This window comes from Xyrauchen texanus, chromosome 7, assembly GCF_025860055.1.
Source record: "Xyrauchen texanus isolate HMW12.3.18 chromosome 7, RBS_HiC_50CHRs, whole genome shotgun sequence".
NCBI lineage: Eukaryota > Metazoa > Chordata > Actinopteri > Cypriniformes > Catostomidae > Xyrauchen > Xyrauchen texanus.
In genome coordinates this window covers 10,994,787-11,017,762 of record NC_068282.1, presented here as the reverse complement: position 1 = coordinate 11,017,762, position 22,976 = coordinate 10,994,787, and the positions used below count along the sequence as shown (strand labels likewise).

At 37.9% G+C, this 22,976-nt stretch overlaps 1 protein-coding gene across 3 annotated transcripts in view; it reads left to right on the top strand.

The window, feature by feature from the left end:
* Nucleotides 1-9,205: 9,205 nt before the first annotated feature.
* Nucleotides 9,206-22,976, top strand: part of LOC127646527 (neural cell adhesion molecule L1-like protein) — a 125,611-nt gene continuing 111,840 nt past the window's right edge. Inside the window, exons 1-2 of one of the 3 annotated variants that reach the window (XM_052130269.1) lie at nucleotides 9,415-9,426; nucleotides 15,723-15,759. The gene's annotated coding sequence lies outside the window, so the exon portion shown is untranslated. Of the gene's footprint in view, nucleotides 9,427-15,722; nucleotides 15,760-22,976 lie in introns of all 3 variants that reach the window. The other 2 variants (XM_052130268.1, XM_052130266.1) reach the window with 2 other exon arrangements.

The window sequence follows — 22,976 nt, the reverse complement described above, 5'->3', positions numbered from 1 at the left end:
CTAGGAACACGTCCGCGCTGCGCTGACGAACTGGCACGCTGCTCGGACCATTGAACCGCGCAGATGACATGTCAGCGGCGCGAGCTCTGTAAACCCCGCTGTCTCGTCCCACTTTTGCTTTGTTTGGCTTCCCATAGGAAAAGAACTCGTGCGTGTGCAGAAAAGAACTCGCGGCGTGTGTGGGACTTGTTAATTTGTGTGCACAATCATATTTTTGTGCTCGAGTTTGTGATTTGCAAGTTCTGCAGGTTTAAATTTTACGTGCGAGCTGTGTCATGGTGCTCACACTGTTGAAATTCACTTGCGCGCTGTGTTTTTGCGCTTGCGCTGTTTTGTCCAAAATTAAACGCCATACACTACTGCCACCAACTGGAGTGGAGTGGGTACTTTAACCACCTTCCGTTTCAACTGAAATGTGCTTCCGTTTCAACTGAAATGCTCTCACACACACAACTGAAATGCTCTCACACACACAACTGAAATGCTCTCACACACACAACTGAAATGCTTGCATACAACATACTGAAATGCTTTCATACAACATACTGAAATGCTTTTCAGTTGTGTGTGTGAGAGTGTAATCATTTTAGTTGTATGTATGAGAGCATTTCACTTGTGTGTGTGAGTGCGTTTCAGTTGTGTGTGTGAGCGCATTTCAGTTGTGTGTGTGAGAGCGCGTTTCAGTTGTGTGTGTGAGAGCATTTCAGTTGTGTGTGTGAGAGCATTTCAGTTGTGTGTGTGAGAGCATTTCAGTTGCGTGTGTGAGAGCATTTCAGTTGCGTGTGTGAGAGCATTTCAGTTGTGTGTGTGAGAGCGTTTCAGTTGCGTGTGTGTGAGCATTTCAGTTGTGTGTGTGAGAGCATTTCAGTTGTGTGTGTGAGAGTGTTTCAGTTGCGTGTGTGAGAGCATTTCAGTTGCGTGTGTGAGAGCATTTCAGTTGAGTGTGTGAGAGCATTTCAGTTGTGTGTGTGTGAGCATTTCAGTTGCGTGTGTGTGAGCATTTCAGTTGTGTGTGTGAGCGTAATATTTTCAGTTGTATGTATGAGAGCGTTTCAGTTGTGTTTGTAAAAGCATTTCACTTGTATGTGTGTGAGCATTTCACTATAGTATGTGAATGAATTTGGTTTCATATGTGTATGTGAGAGGAAAAGTATATGTATGTGCATGGTAATTCTGAATAATGTCCCTAGGGGCACCTCATAACATACGGTGGTTCACCCACTTGTCTAAAATCCTATGCTGCCCAGCTGACCCCCCATCTTCACACAGATCTTCAACAGATCACTGGAGAAGTGTGAATTTCCCTGCTGCTTAAAATGCTCCACTATAATCCCTGTCCCAAAGAAACCCAAGATCAAAGGACTTAATGACTACAGACCCATCGCTCTGATGTCTGTGGTCATTACATTATTTGAAAGACTGGTGCTGGCCCACATGAAGGACATCACTGGGCCCTTTCTAGATCCTGTTCAATTTGCTTATAGAGCAAACAGGTCTGGCGATGATGCAGTCAACATGGGACTGCATCATATCCTGCAACATATGGACAGACCAGGGACATATGCAAGGATCCTTTTTGCAGATTTCAGTTCGGCTTTCAACACCACCATCACAGCTCTCCTATGGAATAAATTAACCCAGCTCTCTGTTCCCACGTCTATCTGTCAGTGGATCACAAGCTTTCTGATGGACAGGCTGCAGCTAGTGAGAATGGGGAAATTCACTTCCATTACGTGTACGATCATCACTGGTGTATACATGTACATGTACGATCACCACTGGTGTATACATGAGGTTGAACGGCTGGCTCACTGGTGCTATCATAACAACCTGGACCTCAACATGCTCAAAACAGTGGAGATGATTGTGGACTTTAGGAGGAACACCCCGATATTGACCCCGCTCACGATTCTAAACAGCACTGTGGTAGCAGTGGAGTCATTCAAGTTTCTGGGCACTACCTTCTCATAGGACCTGAAGTGGAAGACCCATATTGACTCCATTGTGAAAAAGGCCCAGTAGAGCTTGGACTCCTTTCGTCAGTTGAGGTAGTTCAACCTCAGTAGTCACTGAGTGTGTCTTCTGCACTTCAATAACTGTCTGGTTTGGTTCAGCTGCAAAATTGGACTTCAGAAGACTACAACGTAGAGTTCGGTCTGCTGAGTGGATTATTGGTTGCCCCTTGCCCTCCCTTCGAGAACTGTACAATTCCGGAGTGAGGAAATGGGCTGGTAAAATCACTCTGGACTCCACTCACCCAGCCCACTACCTTTTTGAACTGTTGCCTTCTGGCCGATGCTACAGAGCTCTGAGAACCAGAACCATCATGCACAAGAACAGTTTTTTCCCTCAGGCTATCTATCTTGTGATCAATTAAAAACTATACTATATTTACGTGAAGTACACAGCCTAGTCAAATATATTATTTATCATATTCTACCTCTTCTGCATTACCTTGTACTGTAAATAACAGATTTGTATTTGTACATACTATGTTAAAAGTTGTGGGTTTGAACATTTTGGATTTTTCCTCTGCCATTTTCTTCCTTCCATAACTTCCCTTACATAATCAAACACCCCCTACCTACAAATCTAACCCTAAAACCATCTCTCATCCTTAATATCCAATTACACATCTCTGTGTGGGTGAAAAACGTAGAGACAATATACTGGGGACTATTTGTATTGATTTTATTTTCTTTCCTTTAATTAGCTATGTGGCTTAAATTGTGAATTCATCTGCCCCCTGGCCTAACTGTATTGATTGCCTGTACTTCCCCCTAAAACAACTGTCCTCTGAATTCTGCCCTGCTGTTTGGCTTGCTAAATGCAATGTATCTTTCTGATAGGTGAAGCCAGCTTTCGACTGAGATGGGGAAAATTCTCATCTCTTCTTCCCCTTGGGAAAGAAAATCTATTACCATGTTTTGAGTCACCTGTGGGATTTGAGGCCAAACAGCAAAACTGTTGTGTTTTCTCATCTCTGAATTTCATCAGGGGAATCGAAGAATAGATGTCAATGAAATGCCTGAGGGGCCATGTTGAATTTTTGATGAAGCAAGACTTCTTCTGAAGAATCACATCTGATCTATTCACATGGGTGTTTATTTGCTGTGGCTACATTCAGCCAACAATAAGTTCAGATGTACAATATCAATCTTCGTGTTTTTTTTTTTTTTTAAAGCGAAGCCTCTTTTGTGTTCAGTCAAGATCAGATATGGAAATGAAAGCCTCTCTCTGGCGAATCAGGGTGAGAAAGGAAAGTCATTATTTGCATGAACACACTGTCATTGTGTTGCAATCATCCACTGAGAAATGTAATTATGGTATGTTAAATTCATGTAGAGCAGCCGCAGACAAATCAGGGGAGAATCCGGAATGTTATGCTTGCATGAATTCTAAAGAAAAATAATCTGGATTTCACAGTTCTAGACAATTTGTTTTATGACTTATAAACATAATATTTTCAGACAATTTCAAGGGATAGTTCCCCAAAATACAGTATCTATCTATCTATCTATCTATCTATCTATCTATCTATCTATCTATCTATCTATCTATCTATCTATCTATCTATCTATCATATATATATATATATATATATATATATATATATACATATATAACTGCACACTTTTTACTCCAGTGAATATTTCTCAAGGTAGGTATATTTTTGAAAGTTAATATCTGCATTGCCACATATCTCAGAGTTTTTTCATAATTTTAGTAGTTTAGTAGTTAATAGTGTGTCGCCATACTTTGGGAACATGCCATTTAACCAATGGCATAGATTTCATGTGAACATTAGGGGGGATGAATTAACCCCACCACCAATACGAAATATTCTTGAAACAATAAAAAATGGAAAATGTACTAAAATAGAAAATCATTGTTTTGATTTAAAAAAATATATAATTTATTAATTGTATACATTTCTGACATTTAAAACACAAGTGACAACCTTCCCCAATAAAAATGTGACATCATGACATTTTGACATGACTTTAATGAAAAATACCATTATCCTAAGAACATATTTAATCCTTTTATTACGAATCTAAGTTATATAATATATAATTGACCCTTTCCTTAATGTATGCCAATGGTTCGCTTGTGACATAAGAGCTCTGTCACAAAATATGATAATAGTTAAAAATTTACTTTGGAGGTAATAGAATTCACACATAAAAAGATAATATTTTAAGAGGGTTTATAACTAGGTATTTTATGCCAACCTATAAAACGTCAACGCTAGATGAAACACATTTACGCATTTGGACTTTTGTCTGCAAATCTCATTGTTATTGAGATATAGCCCTTACGACATGTGACAAGTGACAAGTAGCCCAGTCTTCTCTATATATAATGCAATTCTATCCTATACATGCAGCAGACTGCAAACAGGCTGCATATTTATTCCCACATCATTTATTCTTATTGTCCTTAGGACATCAGTGGAGGGGTTTCTTCTCCATTGATGTACCACAGAGAGAGAGAGAGAGAGAGAGAGAGAGAGAGAGAGAGAGAGAGAGAGAGAGAGAGAGAGAGAGAGAGAGAGATTCTATTTGGATACAATTTTTAATTTTGACACTTTTAAAAGAGTTTGTTAATATTTGCTAAACAAACCATGACTGTTAATTCATTTACTTATCACTGATAACCACAAGACATTCTAAAACTATACAAGCCTTCTTAAAACAATGTGAAGGAAAAAAATAATTTAAAAAAATGTCAGGATGGTACACAAGATACTTATAATTTAATTGCATTCTTCAGAAGTATTCTTCAGAAAGAAAGAAAAATAATGTACAACATCTGTGGCACACCAAGACACCGCCAAGACATTCCTGCCATGTGGTGACTAAATTATGACCTATCAGTTGCATCAGTTGCATAATTTCCAGCAGCGTTAAATCAAATAGACATTTGATCCTCTGCCTGTAAATTCTCCTCAACACTCTGTCACCAAAAATCTAAATATTGACTATTATTCTTGGTTTAAACCAAATACGGGTGATCTGGTTTCCTTTACACACTCTCTGCATAAACAGTGATGTTCACATTGTAATTAAGCCTTACTAACATCACCCTAAATTAGATACTTTTACCAATCTGCATCCAGCTGAGCCACTTGTTCTACAAGACTACCCATAACTCAGTTCTGCTCCCCTAACCTTTCAGTCATCACTCTGATAGTCATCACTATAGATCGATGTACTCTTCCTGCCCCAGCAGTAGACACTTAGATGTGACAGGTGTCCCCCGACTGACAATAAATCAATTTGGATTTAAGAGAGCACCTACTGAGGGGCACTGGGCCTCATAAAAAGATCCAATTACATTTTGTGTCTGCTGAATGCCATCTTGCAGGCCTCTCAATTAGATTAGATTTGCCCAAATTAGATTAGTTTAGATTTTCGCTGGTCATTTGCTTCCTTTGAGGAGGACCACTAGAATGAGATAGACACTCGTTTACCAGTTTCGCCGGTTGAGAATTTTGCTATGTTAATGCTGGTGCTGGCTGAATGAATAACCAAACAAAATGGGTAAAAATTGGTACCGATGCAACATGATCAACTGAATAATGCCATCTCACTGTTTTTCTAAGTGTATTTTAACAAATTAATTAAAACCTACTTAATGTTTATGAAATAATATTGACGTGTGAGAGTAAATGCAACATAAACATTTCAGTAACTTTCACTTTACAAATGTATGTAAATGCTATTTAAATAAGCATAGCAAAGTTTCAATGAACATTTTACTAGAACATTCCACATTTTAAACTTTCATTATTAAAAGGGATAGAATATACTCTAATCAATAATTCAACCTCATGCCTTCCCAGAAGTGTATGCTTTCCTTTCTTCAGTAGAACACAAAAAAAGATTTTTAGAAAAATGTCTCAGACCTCGAGGTCCATACAATGCAAGTGAATGGTGGTCAGACTTTTGTAGTTCCAAAAATCACATAAAGAAAACAAAATAAAAGTAAACCATATGACTTCAGTTTTTAAATCTATATCTTCAGAAGCGATATGATAGTTGTCAGAGTGTTATAATTTTTAAAATCTTTGTTTGTGTTTTGCTGAAGAAAGTAATTATCTGGAATGAGGCATGAGGGTAAGTAAATGATGAGATAATTAACATTTTGTGGGGAACTATCTCTTTAACACATTATAGAATGTACCACATGACCACAGGAAAGCTCCATGGATGCTATGTAGTCTATTAAACAGCATCACATTACTGGCTATGTAATCACAGTATGGAGTTGTGCACACAGACCTCAACACTTGGTGCACAAAAAGTCAAGTCAAGTCAAGTCAAGTCAAGTGGTTTTTATTGTCGTTTCAACCATATACAGTTAGTACAGTACACAGCAAAACGAGACAACGTTCCTCCAGGACCATGGTGCTACATAAAAACAACAAAGGACCAACATAGGACCACATGAGACTACACAACGAAATAAAATACCTATATAAACTACCTATATATACCTATATAAAGTGCACGTGCAAACATGTGCAAAAAGTACAGGACAGTACAACAAATTACTGACAATGAACAGGACAATAGACAGTGCAGCGCCGACCAGTACTCAGTAGTGCAAAAAGATGACAGTTTCTAAAAATGTAAACATAACATACTATGAGATAATGTTCTATGCACATAGCAGTTATTGAGGTAGCAGACAGTTATAAAGTGACAGTTATTAAAGTGCAACTCAGGACACGTGTGTGTCAAACCAGTCTCTGAGTATTGAGAAGTCTGATGGCTTGGGGGAAGAAGCTGTTACACAGTCTGGCCGTGAGGGCCCGAATGCTTCGGTACCTCTTGCCAGACGGGAGGAGGGTAAAGAGTTTGTGTGAGGGGTGTGTGGGGTCGTCCACAATGCTGGTTGCTTTGCGGATACAGTGTTTTTTGTAAATGTCTTTGATGGAGGGAAGAGAGACCCCAATGATCTTCTCAGCTGTCCTCACTATCCTCTGCAGGGCTTTGTGGTCCGAAACGGTGCAAGTCCCAAACCAGGCAGTGATGCAGCTGCTCAGGATGCTCTCAATAGTCCCTCTATAGAATGTAGTGAGGATGGGGGTTGGGAGATGTGCTTTCCTCAGCCTTCGAAGAAAGTAGAGACGCTGCTGGGCTTTCTTGGTGATAGAGCTGGTGTTGAGGGACCAGGTGAGGTTCTCCGCCAGGTGAACACCAAGGAATTTGGTGCTCTTGACGATCTCCACAGAGGAGCCGTCGATGTTCAGCGGAGTGTGTTCACCTTGTGCTCTCCTAAAGTCAACAACCATCTCTTTTGTTTTGTCGACATTCAGGGACAGGTTGTTGGCTCTACACCAGTTCGTCAGCCGCTGCACCTCCTCTCTGTATGCTGACTCGTTGTTCTTTCTGATGAGACCCACCACGGTCGTGTCATCGGCGAACTTGATGATGTGATTCGAGCTGTGCATTGCTGCACAGTCGTGAGTCAGCAGAGTGAACAGCAGTGGACTGAGCACACAGCCTGGGGGCCCCAGTGCTCAGTGTGGTGGTGGAGATGCTGTTCCCGATCCGGACTGACTGAGGTCTCCCAGTCAGGAAGTCCAGGATCCAGTTGCAGAGGGAGGTGTCCAGGCCCAGCAGGTTCAGCTTTCCAATCAGGTGCTGGGGAATGATTGTGTTGAATGCTGAGCTGAAATCTATGAACAGCATTCGAACGTATGAGTCCTTATTGTCTAGGTGGGTGAGGGCCAGATGGAGGGTTGTGGTGATGGCATCGTCCGTTGAACGGTTTGAACGATACGCAAACTGCAGTGGGTCTAGTGAGGGGGGCAGCTGGGTCTTAATCTTCCTCATGATGAGCCTCTCGAAGCACTTCATGATGATGGGTGTAAGTGCGACGGGACGGTAGTCGTTGAGGCAGGACACTGAAGACTTCTTTGGCATGGGGATGATGGTGGTGGCCTTGAAGCACGTTGGAACAACGGCGCTGCTCAGAGAGATGTTGAAGATGTCGGTAAGAACATCTGCTAGCTGGTCTGCACATCCTCTGAGCACTCTGCCAGGAATGTTGTCTGGTCCAGCAGCCTTCCGTGGGTTGACTCTACGTAGAGTTTTCCTCACATTTGCCGTGGTAAGACAGAGCACCTGGTCGTTGGGAGGAGGGGTGGACTTCCTCGAACGATGGCCATAGGTTAGAGCGATGATGGTAATACTTAACAGATATATACTTTTTGTCATGAATGGGTATTTTTGAGTAGAAAATTTACTTCAGACTTCACAGAAAAATAACTTAACAAATGTAACAACAAAATCAACAATACAAATGGTGTAAATAATCTTGCAAACAGTGAAATCATTCAATCTCATTAATTATTCAAGTTATAAAAGTTAAATATAGCTTTAGTTATTTTATTTACCACTGAAATGTACTCAAATTAGAATATAGAATTCATAAGGTTTTCTACTTTAGAGTTGATAGATGAGGACACATTGTAAATAACAAATAATCATAAATAATATTTGCTATGTATAAATAAAATAAAAAGGGTAGAATTTACTTCATAATTTCAAGTACACTCTTAAATGAACTTATTCCATGCAAAAGGTACTCACCCTCACTTGGGTTTTCTAGTGTAGCTTAAGTTTTTAAAATTGTTTTTGCCATCTCTGTATATGAGCTCTAACCTATGGTCACTATAGCACATATTTCAATGACAACATAATGCCTTTAATGTGTTAGCTGGCTCTCTAAACTCTGCCTTAGAGGTAAGCTGCCAATTGTGCTGCTGTCTAAGGTGCTGAAAACACAACATGAGCCAGATTTGTAAAGTCCTATCCTTGGGATAAAAAAAAAAAACCCTCTATTTTAAGATGCATTTGAAATTTGAACTCTCTCTCTCTCTCTCTCTCTCTCTCTCTCTCTCTCTCTCTCTCTCTCTATATATATATATATATATATAAACATTCTATGTTCGATTCAAAAGGTGGTAAAAATGTACATTTTTATTTATTAGACTTATACCACCCATAAAAATGGAGAGAAAAGGGAGAACAGTTAACAGTGCTTGCACACGACTCTGTAGCTGCAAATACCCCTTAGACCCCCGTGCTTCTGAGTAATGCATTATCCTACCAATTGGCATATTGTTGAGAAGTATAGAGTCACTGTCATTGAGGTTGGGGGGTGTGTTAACTCGGTCACAGTGGAGCGAAGTTGTGGAAGGCTTTCTCGGTTGCCATGGATTTCTAAAAGCTATTGACTGCGTTCGCGGCTCTTTGACTGAACGTATTTGTAAGAGGAAACCCACCACTGTGAAGGAAAACGATCATCGCGAGAAACATTGTGCTGTCAGTTTCCATACGGGCTCGCGCAGCGCCCTTCGCACTTCACGTACGAAATCGTTAACTGCAGCAACACGAACTACTCCAAAAGGTAGGCACTTTTTCTTTCCTTTTTTGGGAGGGGGTAACGGTTTTATTGTCGACAATTTCTTCAAAGAGGAGGATTTAGCACTTTAATAGCGTCTTATGGGGTGGATCAGAGTAAATCTGAGTAAGTCGTGCATCTGACAGGTGAAATTCAAACCGGTTATCTCCTACCGTAAAATAATTAACGTACTTGCTTAGTCCATCGGTTAAAGGAACCCCTACTGTTTGTCCTTTTTTTCTTTCTTTTTTGTCATAACATGCATAAAGTGCTTTCAATGCTATTAAATATGTATTAAATGCTATTTACTATGTATTTACCCGTAATATCATCACTTTTACGCTTTTAACGTGTGGGCGAAGCACTCAGAACTGCACGTGTAGTCTACTTAAACATAAATAAAAATGGATATATGCCGAAGTAGATATTTAAAATAATAAACAGACTCTCACAGACTGTTAAAAAGCTGAGGTTTGCAAATCTGTCTTATTTTGGTTCAGAGCACAGGATAGCATTAATGATACATATACATACACTGTATTTTATTCTCAGCACTAAATGTGAATCCACACTGGTTTGGAGTTGTTTCCATTGAACTATACAGTATGTCGCGCTTTTACAATGTGACTCTTTGAGGCATTGGTTTATAAAACGGTGCTCTCCTTGAAAATCATGCCCTTGACATCCTTACCATTCTTTAATAGATTTCTAGTGGATTGATCTATATTTTTTGTAGCTCTTGACTGGCTGTTTTATTCTTATCCAACCCCAGGCCATGCATTCTTAAAAAGAAAAACAAGGTTTCAATAAGAAATGAAAGCCTAATGCCTTTTAGGAGACTATTTTTAAAACCTGCAAATTACATTTTAATCTTTATACTTTAATTTTAGAAAACCATCTAGGTCTATCCACAAAACCAAAACGCTAACCTAAAGAATCTACAGCCTAATGTAACATCAAAAAAACGTAAAGCACCATATAGCTCCAAGGACGGTATACAGTGAAAAATGGCTCTTGATAAGGGGTAGCTCTTTTCTGAATCTATGAGTGTAACTACAATGTTTACATAAAATGTATCCTATCTATGTGAAGTAGACTCAGTAATGTAAAGTGTATTGCAAGGAAGCCCTGAGATAGATCTATTTTTTAATGTGATTATCTAGCCTTTCCTATGATTATGAAATTGATGGCAGCAAGACAAGTTACTCTACTGTAATGACAACAATTAAAGTCACATTAGAGACAGAAGGCAGCCCCCTGTGCTTTGAGACTTTTCAGCTGAATTTGGTTTGGGTGAATTAGCACGATGATTGGTTTTTTCTCTGGTCCACAGGAAAGAGTGTAGAAAAGACACATAAGAAATGAGTTGGATGTTCCTCCACTAAGAAAGTGGGCATGCATTGCTGCTAATGAGTGGTGACAAAGGATTAAACATTGTACTCATCAAAGCTTGTGTACTCATCATTGATTGTCAGTTTTGTATTAGACATTTTAAATGCTACCAACAGAAATGCAAAGGTCTCAGTTCTCTGTTTCACATTTATCTTGCATTTAATCTTGTATGTACAGTATGCTTATTCCACAAGGGTTAACTATGATTTCATTATGCAACAGTTAATCAGAACTCAGAGTTCCAATGGACCTCTATAATTATTATAATTTTTTTAAACTGGCCACAAATAACTGAAATACCCAGTAAATCAAGTAAAGTGTGAATTAAATATAATAATATAATATTAAAAGCAGAGTAATGCATGCCCATCCAAAACTCACCACCAGGATGGTGTTGTAGATGGTTGCCAGGGTGTTGCTATGCAGTTGCTAAGGTGCACTGATTGTTTTTAGTGCATTACTGTGTGGTTGCTTGTGTGTTCTGGGTGGTTGCCAGGGTTTTCAGGGTGCAGGCTTGCTGGTCCAAGTCAAAAGAGCCAAGCCCCAAGATGTTCTTCTCCCTAAATATTGCTTGGATCCCTTCAGAGTAAGTGTAAGTAATATTTTGCTATTTTTGCCCCGTTTTAGTGTTCACCATGCGAAAATCATAAAGCCAATTCCTTAGAAAAGTACTAGACACGTCTCCTCAACATGAATCTTGTAATATTAGGGTTAGAGTGTTTGTTTACATCTCTAGTCTTAAAACTGAGCAAAAGTACTAATGATGCAGTGCTTAGTGATCAACAAATAAAGAATAGAAAAAACTGTCAATTTTAGTCTAAGCAGCAGTTAAAAAATGGACTTCTTCATGGCATTCGAGGCCATTTATTCACCAAATTAAGGCCACCAGTGCCTTGTGTGGAAAAGTAGGGCAAATTCCTTTCACCAAAAACACACAAATAGAACAATTGGACAATACAGTTGGCAACCAATATGGTGAAAGGTATTCTATTCCTGGCAGATGCCTTCCACTCAATGCAACAAATAGTATAAATTAATATTTTCTCAGTGTATAGCCTATATGTAAGGATCAGTATCACAATTACTTTTGCTCATATGAAGGGTTAGTTTAAAAAAAAAAATCCAACACTAAGTATTACATTTTGACATGTAACATGTTTATATATGAACATGAATGAAATCTAAAATCATGCAGCTTATTGAGAAGAGGAGTGCTATTACTTTTCTAAGCAATCAGACTCATGATTATCAGCTGACAGATGTTAAACAAAAATCTAATTATATTGAAAGAAAGATCCAAGCAAGTTACCAGAATATCATAGAGGCTTGAGCATTTTTGACATGAGTCAGTAAGCAACCACCTAGCAACCACCTAAAAGCCCCTAGCAACCACCAGCCACCCAAAAGACCCTAGCATTGTGTTGGCAGATTTATATGAAGCAAGCAACATTCACATTTTCTGTTTTGAGGAGCACAGAAAATCAACCCTGATATGTGATAAGAATTTTATCATATTCATGATATATCTTTATCTTATTCAAAGGTTCAAAAACAATTCAAATGTAATTTTATGTGGGAGATAACCTTTGTGACCGAATATAGTGTAGGTTAACTTATTTTCACTGTGTGGATTCAAGCCATCACAGGCAAAGATGAAACTCTCATCTCTGCCTGTGATGCTGAATTCACCCAGACATACAAATTCAATTGCAAAGCACCTGCGCCCTGAGCAAAAATATATGCTGCATCTCTCTTTCCATTTCATGCAAGCTAAATGCAGGCAGTCAACAATGTCTTAAGCAGAATGAAAATATGTATATGTACTATACACTCTCAAGGCGAAATCGTAAGGATTCATACGACTTTTCTAAATTTGGAAATCATACGTATATTGTATGATATCATACGACTGGATTCGTATGACTTTCACTACAGCCAATGATGTTGCTGGACATCTTTTCCATCTAATATGTGACAATTACTTGCTTCTGTCACACACAATAGCTTGCTATCATGTTTACACACACTACTGATCGTTTAGGTTTAGATAAGTGGTTTGGGTAAGTGCATAATATTAATAAGAATGTGCTTAAAGCCTCATGCATACGGAACTCGTGCCTAATTCGTACAAAATCATTCGAAATAGCCAACTAAATATGTACAAATTTTCAAGATTGAGTTGATATATAAATGATTGGGGGGGCATGCCTGAAAAGAACTATTCATTGTTTGTAAATCTCTGTAAAAGAGAATTTTAAAGTGACAGAATGTTTTCTGATTGAGGTTTTGTGTAGGTTTGGGTTTGATGCCTTTTTTAGGCATCGAAAATCTGAAGATTTTCCCAATAATTATCTGTAGGTTATTTAGGGGTTGATGAACGTAGACGGGAACCGTTAACGTGCCCGTCTTCTAACACCAATATAGGTAATATAGGTACTTCTTTTAGTCTACATCGATGTGCTATCGGATTACCCAAAGTATTTAGCAAATACACCAGCACTTTGAGCACAATATTGGAGATGTACTTGCATGTAGTGGTGTTTCCTTCCGTTCAAAAAGGTTCGAAAGTTTGAAAGGTCGAAAGTTCGCTCCGTCGATTTTTTGGACCTCTGTAAGACTGCATATAAAATGTCTGTATGAATGATGAGGTTGGCTTTGAAGCGAGGACGTCTCATTGGTGTGTAAACCTAGAGTGGTGGTGGTGTAGTGGTCTAAAGCACATAACTGGTAAACTGGTAATCAGAAGGTCGCTTGTTCGAACCCCACAGCCACCATTGTGTCCTTGAGAAAGGCACTTAACACCAGGTTGCTCTGGGGGGATTGTCCCTGTAATAAGGGCTCTGTAAGTCACTTTGGATAAAAGCGTCTGCCAAATGCATAAATGTAAATGTAAACCGTAGAGAGTTAGAGGCTTCCTCGGGACTTTGAGCCCCGAGCTTCCTTGGACCTCACATGACATGGTGACGTCTGAGCAGTCAGACGAGCAGAAAATGAAGCGCGTGAAGACAGAAGAGAAGAGTTCTGTCAAACATGAAGTGTTCTTCATGTTTGGAAACTTGAACTAAAATTGGCCGCATCTCCAAAGGTGTCCTGCGCCAATCAGAAGTGACTTTTCAGAGTCACGTGGTCAACTGGGCTGTCTTTTCCGCCCGTTGATTTATGGTCCTTTGTTTCAGATTCTTACAAATCTCCCGCTCCAAAAATAGTGCATATTTAAACATGAAGTCTTGTAGCTTGAGAATGGTACAAGATACATGATATTCGTTGTCATCAGCTTCCTCCATGTAATTAAGCGAGTGTTTGCATACCAAATTTGACATTCTTTCATTAATATTTGTACGTGTAGGTAACAAAGCATGAAAATCCCTGGTTATAAATCATACTGGTTAATTACTTGGTAATACAACATGGATAAAATATTACACACAATTTAAAGAGGTACATCAGGCTATAATAATTAATTTGTCAGTTATAAAAGTTACCACAGTTCAAAGCAATTGTCAGAATTACCTAGCAAGCCTAGGTATTGTATAAATTGTGGATAATGCATTCTGTACATTTTAGAAGGTTAAATCGGTAGAGTACTGTGACTTTGCGTAGAATGTTGCAAACGATGAAATGTGTTAGTATTCGAGTCGTGCAAATCTGATGGTCTTTTGGAAACCTTTCAAAGAGAAGTCTGCTTTAACTCTGTGATGTTGATGCCTGGGCTATCTAATTTATGACGATGAAGGATTCCAGGATTGCAAAGGTTGGGTTTTTCAATTCTTCTGCATGTATAATACTACACATCAATATACTATATTGGGATTTTTTTCAGATATAAATAGGGCTGCTCATTGCAATATAGTTTTTGTCTTTTCAAACATATTTTTCAACCCAACTTTGGTAAAGTGTGAGCTGCTGGGTAGCTTATAGGGGGTCTCACACGGCAGACGACACGGCCGTTCTAAAATTCTAAACAATTACAAAGGTACGCACACACCGCCAACGTGTGTCACCGGCAATTTAAACCAATTCATTATCAAAGGATAAAATAATATTTACTCAAGCCATCACTGGATTCCCCTATTTTTCAGGGAACAAGGGTTACAGCAAAATAACACGAGACGTTTCCTAGATTGAAAATAACTTTTTATTTTTTAAGATTTCTCTAACCAGGTTGCCTTACATTCTAATAAAGGAACTAAAATTTGAATCATGTTGGAGTACATTTGAAAGTTGAAAAAAAAAAAATATATATATAGAATCGTGAATCATCCATAAGTTTGATAAAAATCTAGATTTTTTTATTTGCCATATTGCCCAGCCCTACTGTCAAGCTCTAAAAAGACAACAACAACAAAAAAAGCACAATTAAGCATTGTGAAAGTAGTCAATTTAAGTATTTTGAATCAATACAAAAGCTGTGTGTGAGAAATAGACTGAAATTTAAAGGAATTGTCCAAAAATGAAAATTCTGTCATCATTTAATCACTCTCATGCCATCCCAGATATGTTGTACTGACTTTCTTCAGCTTTCTTCCATATAGCGCACATATGTATATTCTTCTAAATATACACATACATATTTGTTTGTGTTCTGCAAAATAATGAAAGTCATAAACATCTGGGAATTTACATTTTTGGGTGGACTATTCCTTTTATGTCATTATTCACTAATAATGTTCCCTTTTGCCATAGCCCTCAAAGATTATCAGAGAAAAAATACTTACATTTCATTATGTCCCTCACACAAAGCTATTGTATGGCTCTAGAAGACTTTAAATTACCACATGAGTCATATAGACGGCTTTTATGATGTTTTTTTCTTTTTTTCTGTAGCTTGACAGTCCCTTTTCACTGCTTGCTTTTGTGTATGGGAAAACACAGCATAAGCATACATCTGAAGGTATTTTTGTTTTCCACAGAAGAGAGAGAATCATACAGGTTTTGAACGACATGAAGGTGAGTGACGACAGATTTTAGTTTTTGGGTGAACTATGCCTTTGACTGGGCCTATGATAAAATTAAGACATTGCTACATTTTGCTTAGTGTTGTACATGACAACACAAGCTTCTGTTTTCAGCCTTGAAGAAATTGTTCTTATTGTATTTCAGTTTTTGATGAGATTCTCTCATATGGAAATACATTTCTCTGAGATAGCAGGCAATGTGTTTGCATAGCCTATGTATTTTTGTGGTCTTGAATATGGGTAAAAATAAGCAAAATTCTGTCTGTTCGGCACTGGGGGAGGGGTGGAATGGGAAGCTGTTGTGAAGACATGTTGATTATAGCGATGGAGGTTCCTTATTTAACAGACTGGATTGTCATTGGAGTTGCTCAGTCACCGTCATCAACTGTACCAAGGATGTAGTGAATTAATCTGCTGAGGTAATATTAAAGGACAAACCTGAAAATGGTCAATCTTATCAGGTATGTTCAGGGCTCCCTCTATCCATCCTTTCCCAAGAGGAACTTAAAGATTAAAAAAAGGCAGGCCGTTGCAGTTTGCAAATGCCTAAGGCAGTAGGACAGCACAGTTTCTCTAGGATTCACTTTGTGTTGTTACATGTTGTTTAATCATTCAATATGTCTTCCTCAGATCCTGAAGCAATGGATCGTTAAATACAGGAATTAAACGTCTTTTATCATTTTGAGAAAGTGCCCTGTGGCTGTTTGTGTTTATTGGTGTGTAATATGTGGAGTGTATTTCAGAAAGGTAGGTAAATATGTTTCTTATAGTTTAAAGAATCATAATGGACCATATTTATGTTTTTAATACATGCTAATGGTCTTATTGTGCACGAATCATTGGTGCACGTTATTCTAAAGTAAAATCATTAACTAAAATTTAATAAATTGCCTTTGTATTGTAATAAATTACTCCTCCTATGAAACTACTTTCCTTTTCCCCTGACATTCCTGCATAGGATGTTAACCAACTGCAAAATAGCTATTTAGAAGAAACACACTCAATGCAAGTATAGGCTTGCATCGGTGAAACATGCTTAACATGCATTCTTACATTATCATGGTGGGGACAAACCTCAGTATTTATGGGGCAAAAAAGTTACCTTCAAACGTGTGTGGCATTAAACCGGATTTTTTATTATTCATGTAAGTTGCTTTAGATATATCGACTTACTTGCTCAGCAATATTCTCTTCAAACTGCTGCTCTGCCATGACAGTTGTTGACTTGAAAGAGAATGTCCGCTATAGCGAATGTTTAGAATGTGACGCAAACTTGCGATGCATTATAAATTGGAGTCCGACACATTTTGGAACACAAAAAGGCAAAAATTCAAGCTAGCATCTGCATTCTAGTACTGGCGTACAGTATGTTTCAACTTTCTGGCATTGTTTTAGCAAACTCATGTTCAGATCTGAATACAGCAATGGATAAAATCAAGTCCCGCCCTAATCTCATTAAATATCCTGTTACACACTGATATTTTGTCTCATTACGGAACTAAATTGGGCTGCAAATGTTGACTTCAATAATTCCTTGTAATTCCCTGTAATCTTCATAAACTGTTGGGTGTACACTCACCTAGCACTTTATTAGGAACACCAGTACACCTAATTATTCATGAATTATCTAATCATCCAGTCATGTGCAAGCAGTGCAATGCATAAAATCATGCAGATATGGGTCAGGAGCTTCAGTTAATTTTCACATTAACCATCAGAATGGGGTAAATTTGATTTCGACCATGGCATGATTGTTGGTGCCAGTATTTGAGTATTTTTGTAACCACTGATCTCCTGGGACCTCCTCACTCATAACAGTCTCTAGAGTTTACTGAGAATGGTCCCAAAAACAACAACAACAGCAAAAACCTCTTGTGAATGGCAGCTCTGTGGACAGAAACGCCTTGTTAATGTGAGATGTCAACAGAGAATGGCCAGACTGGTTTTAGCTGACAGAAAGGCTACTGTAACTCAGATAACCACTCTGTACAATTGTTGTGAGCAGAATAGCATGCACAACACGTCAAACCTTGAGGCGGAGGGGCAACAACAGCAGATGCCCATGTCAGACAATAGTGTTCCTAATAAAGTGCTCAGTGAGTTTATTTTGACCATACCTGGCAACAGTGTAATTTGAAAAAATAAAAAATAATAAAAGATTAGATTTGCCACAAATAAGAAAACTTACAAAACAAAATGAATGGTGATGGGAAAAATGCATCTAACTCTACTGGTGTAGTACCATTGCATCATTATTCATGGATAACCATATCAGATTAGCTTTGATGTAGAAAGTTCAAAGCTCAGCATCTTTGTCAAATAAAACATCACATTGTTGCATGGCCTGTGAGGCAAAACAACACCAGCAGCAGCATTTCCTGCAGGCTACCCATCCCCCAATATGTTCATAATGTGATTAATGGCACTATCTCTTTCAGAAATCTCCTCTTCCACCATTGCACTCTTTAAATCTTATTCATGTGGAAGGACATACAGTATCAGTTTAACAACAGGAGACGAGACTCTGAACTTTCAACACATATCTCTTACTTACTATAGCATGATACTACATTAAAAAAAAACTTGCTAGAATATGTACCGTAACATTGGCGTGAAATATGATATATTCAATATAATGTTTCCAGCAATATAGATACGAAATGCAAAGAATGTTACACTGATAGTATTTATACAAGCCATTATTCAAATCAGCAAGGCTCGAACTGTGAAAGGGAATGGATTATATAAATAAAGACAAAAAATAAAAATGATGAATGGGCTTTGACCGATTCTGGAATAGCAACATCTTTGTCCCGGGGGTTTTAATAAAGGAGGTTGTGTTTTCAGGGTATGGGCAAGCTTGGAAGGGCACCCCAGAGATGAAGTAGAGGAAAAGAAAGGATGCAGGAAAGAAAGGATGAAGGAGGATAGATGTGACAGCCATGGGTGACCTAAAAGTTCATGGCAGTGAAAAGGCTCATTGTGTCCAGGGACGTGATATGAAACATGCAGAGCATTGCTTTTGCGCCATTCTGTCCCAATCCCTATGTAAACAAGGATGTACCAGTTACAGGACCTGCAGGAAGACCTTAATGAAGAAACATTAAGCACTCAAATTAACAAAACTACTCCTTTACAACAAACTTTTGAAGAAACAGTTAATCCAAAAATGAAAATTCTGTCATCATTTACTCGCCCTCATTTGAATTTTTTGAATCTGCAGTATACAATAATATCATCTGATAGTTCTATATTTAATTAAGGTGACATTAACAAATAGGGTGACAACATTAATTTGAACATAACTTAATTAAACTAGAAAATACCCTATTTTATATAACTGAATCGAAATACAGTGATAAACATCGGTAATTAACTTAATATTTCACACTAAAAAAGAAAACAGTGGCATTTGTTACAGTCCCTTTTGCAGGGCTCAAGTGAACTAGTTCATTTAGATGATTCGTCCAAAAGAATCAACTATTTTGGAGTTCCCAATGCTAAATAGAAGTCAATTGTTTATTTTTAACTGATTTTAGCTGAGCTACTTTCACACTACTGAAAAATTTAGCTAATTTTCAAAAGACTTGCATGAACTAATCCTTTCAGCTAAAACTCAACCAACTGAAGTTAAATAATCTAAACAAGGTTACATGGACCATTAACTTACTTTATAATATGAGGTCAACCCTCATGCCAAAGCTAAGGACTTAAACTTCTCAAGTATCACGTTGTAAATCACACCTAATGAGTACAGACTCCATATGTGTACACATAAACAAAAACAAAACCAGCAGCTGCTGTCCCAACAAGTCCCCATTTGAATGAGCCATTTGTGTTTCTGCTTTCTGTAATGCCTACCTACATTTGTATAGCATGCACTGTGTTCCTAACAAGTCACTATACTTTATATCCAACCCATAAACCCATCTTTTGGAATGACAGAGTGTGAGACCTATATATAACACCTCCACAGGGGCCGATTATATTGTAGGTGCTATAAGGAGACAAATTCCCAGCTAATTAAGCCACACAAGTGAAGAACCACTAAACATACTCTGCTAAATGTGCGTGCCCTGCATAGAGAAAAGATATTTACTGGTGGAGAGCAGTAAAACACCATTAGCTGGCCATCAGAGGGTTGATGAGCATTGATTAGGGAAAGAGGTATGGGTGAATAATGAATGACTTGCAAAATGAACTTTCAGTCTCCATCAATCTCTCTGTATGTCCTTAAGCCTTAAAGACACTACTCTAAACAAAAGTATCTTTAGTTAATCCTATTTAGCCTTTTGTATACAAAGTGCTGCACAAATCTCAACATATGGACGAGGTCAGTGTGGAAATTTAACTGGATTTAACCAGACAAACACAAATTAAATTAGCCATTTAATAAAATCAATGGCTCTCAATTGGTGGTGCTTCAAGACCGAGATTTTACATTGGACATCAAGTTGAGACCCACCAAAATACCAAAAGCTGTGTCTGTGATTTATTTCCTTTTGCTTGCATAGTTTTTTTTTCATAGTCTTTGAGGTTGAGGGCCTGTTGGCATCTGCTTAATTTGTCTGGCAACTACCTAGTGAATTTTCAACAAAATACTGTTTTGACACCAACGACAAAAGATGTGCATTTTTTTCTTCACCTTTAAATGTTTATAAACCCATATTTTGCTATCCTTACCATGCATGAGCATGTTTACCTACACGTTCTTACACAGATTATGCGTAATAAGCTGTTAACAGTTTGACATCAAAAGCAAAAATTAATTACATTATTTTCTTGCATTGTTGAATATTTTTATTTTGGGATAATTTTAAATTATCATTTTATTGGTGTGCATGTTTATGACTCAATGACAATGAACATTGTTTTTCCCCATTGTTTTCTCTCTGTAACCCTATCAGAACAAAAGAGCAATCCCTTTTTGGGTCACAACCCATCAATTGAGAACCACTGACCTAAAATAAGTCATCCTTTTTGCGAAGACTTTCGCAAACTGATTAGGACTGTAGATGTGTAACTTTCAAATTCTTCATAATGTTTGAAATAGTGGTTAAAGAAGGATAAGACAATATTTGTGGCTGTCCTTGGCACTATACACCTAAAATTGTGCTTAGGGCCAAAAACACAGATCTCAGTGTTCACATGCAGCAGGAACAGCAACTGTTGTACAAGAACGCTGCCAAACCTATAATTCAGCACCTTGTTCTGGGACCAAAACCCCACGTCCCGTACTGACCCTGGAGGAACCATTGAGAGCCAATAACCCTCTGACCTCATTACATTTTCTTCTGAAAAGTCCCAGGGAAATCCTTTATATTCATCCCAGATTCCAATTTGTTCAAACTCAAGCTGTTTATTTAAAGGCAATACAGTTTTGAAAAATGACGTGTTGTTAGTTCCCCAAAGGGTACTAGGTCAGTGATTTGGGAGAAGCATTGCGGAAATAAAAAAACAGGGGTAACTAGGCTCTAGGCACTATGCACTAGGCTCTATACACCTAAAATTGTGCTTAGGGCCAAAAACACAGTCTCCAGATCTCAGTGTTCACATGCGGCAGGAACAGCAACTGTTCTACGAGAACGCTGCCAAACCTATAATTCAGCACCTTGTTCTAGGACCAAAACCCCACATCCTGTACTGACCTCGGAGGAATCCGTTGAGAGCCAATAACCCTCTGACCTCATTACATTTTCTTCTGAAAAGTCTCAGGGAAATCCGTTAAATTCATCCCAGATTCCAATTTGTTCAAACTCAAGCTGTTTATTTAAAGGCAATACAGTTTTGAAAAATGACGTGTTGTTAGTTCCCCAAAGGGTACTAGGTCAGTGATTTGGGAGAAGCATTACGTAAATAAAAAGAAAAAACAGGGGGAACTAGGCTCTCGGGTTACTTGGATAACGAGCTCATGTGTTCAATTAATTGTGATGATGAATGCGGTTATTTTTTCAATTTTATTCCTACATCTCAAAACACAGATGAATCACAATATTTTTCTATCAATATAGAGCTGTTCAGGTTGTTGTCCTTAAACCCAGAAGACAATTAGCATTTTCGGGCTCCATCTTGAATTTATATGGGTTTTTATAATGCCATTTTGGGTATATTAGTTAAATGGATAGTTCACCCAAAAATGAAAATTCTCCCATCATTTACTCATCTTGGTGCCATCCCAGTTGTGTATGTCTTTTTTTTTTTCTCCTGAACACTAACAAAGATTTTCAGACAAATATCTCATCTCTGTAGGCCCAAACGATGCAGGTGAATGGTGAAGCACATAAAGGCATCTTAAAAGTAATCCATATGACTCCAGTGGTTAAATCTATATCTTCAGAAGTGAAATGACAGGTGTGGGTGAGAAACAGATCAATATAAAAGTCCTTTTTTACAATAAATCTCCACTTTCACGTTTTTCTTCTTTTGTTTTCGACGATTCACATTCTTTGTGCATATCACCACCTATAGGCAGGGAGGAGAATGTATAGTAAAAAATGTATGAAAGATTTTTTCCCTTTGACTCAAGTTTTTTCTTACCCCATTAGCAAATAGTTGTGTTGTTGTTGTTTTTTGTTGTTTTTATAAGCAGCTTCCATTATAAGATTTATCTGAAAACATGACAAAAAATTAATTCAAGTAATTTTGGTTCTTAAGTATATTTATTTTGTTTTAAGAATGTTTCGATTTTTCTTTACTGGACAACAAGACACATTTTATTTATGTTTTTTACACATCGGCTTTAAAAATATTTTTTAATTACGATATCCAATTATGATATCGTGATTAAATTGGGACATATGTATCATGACGTGTAACATATCGTGAGGTGGTTGGAAAAATTATGCTCTAGTAGACTGTTTGAATAGCATTGATTCATAAACTAGCATGAAAGAAAATGAAATTATTGTTGTTTCAGAAAATTTCTGCATGTTAAATTAGGAAACATAAACTGCAAGACAATAGAGCATAACTTGAGGTAATTCCAACACTGAGTGGTGCTTAATTGTATTAGCTAATCACAGGAAGGCAGGTTGCAGTGACAGAGCGCTTCAGCTTACTGTAGCTTGAACAGAGTTTACTGATGCGAGATGTGTTTGCTTTTTACATGACAGTCTGTAAATCAATTTCAGACATGTGTATGTGGTCATAAACCTTTGCAGTATAGCTTGTCATAGGAAAGAAAATAGAGATGCCATCATGTGCAAGATC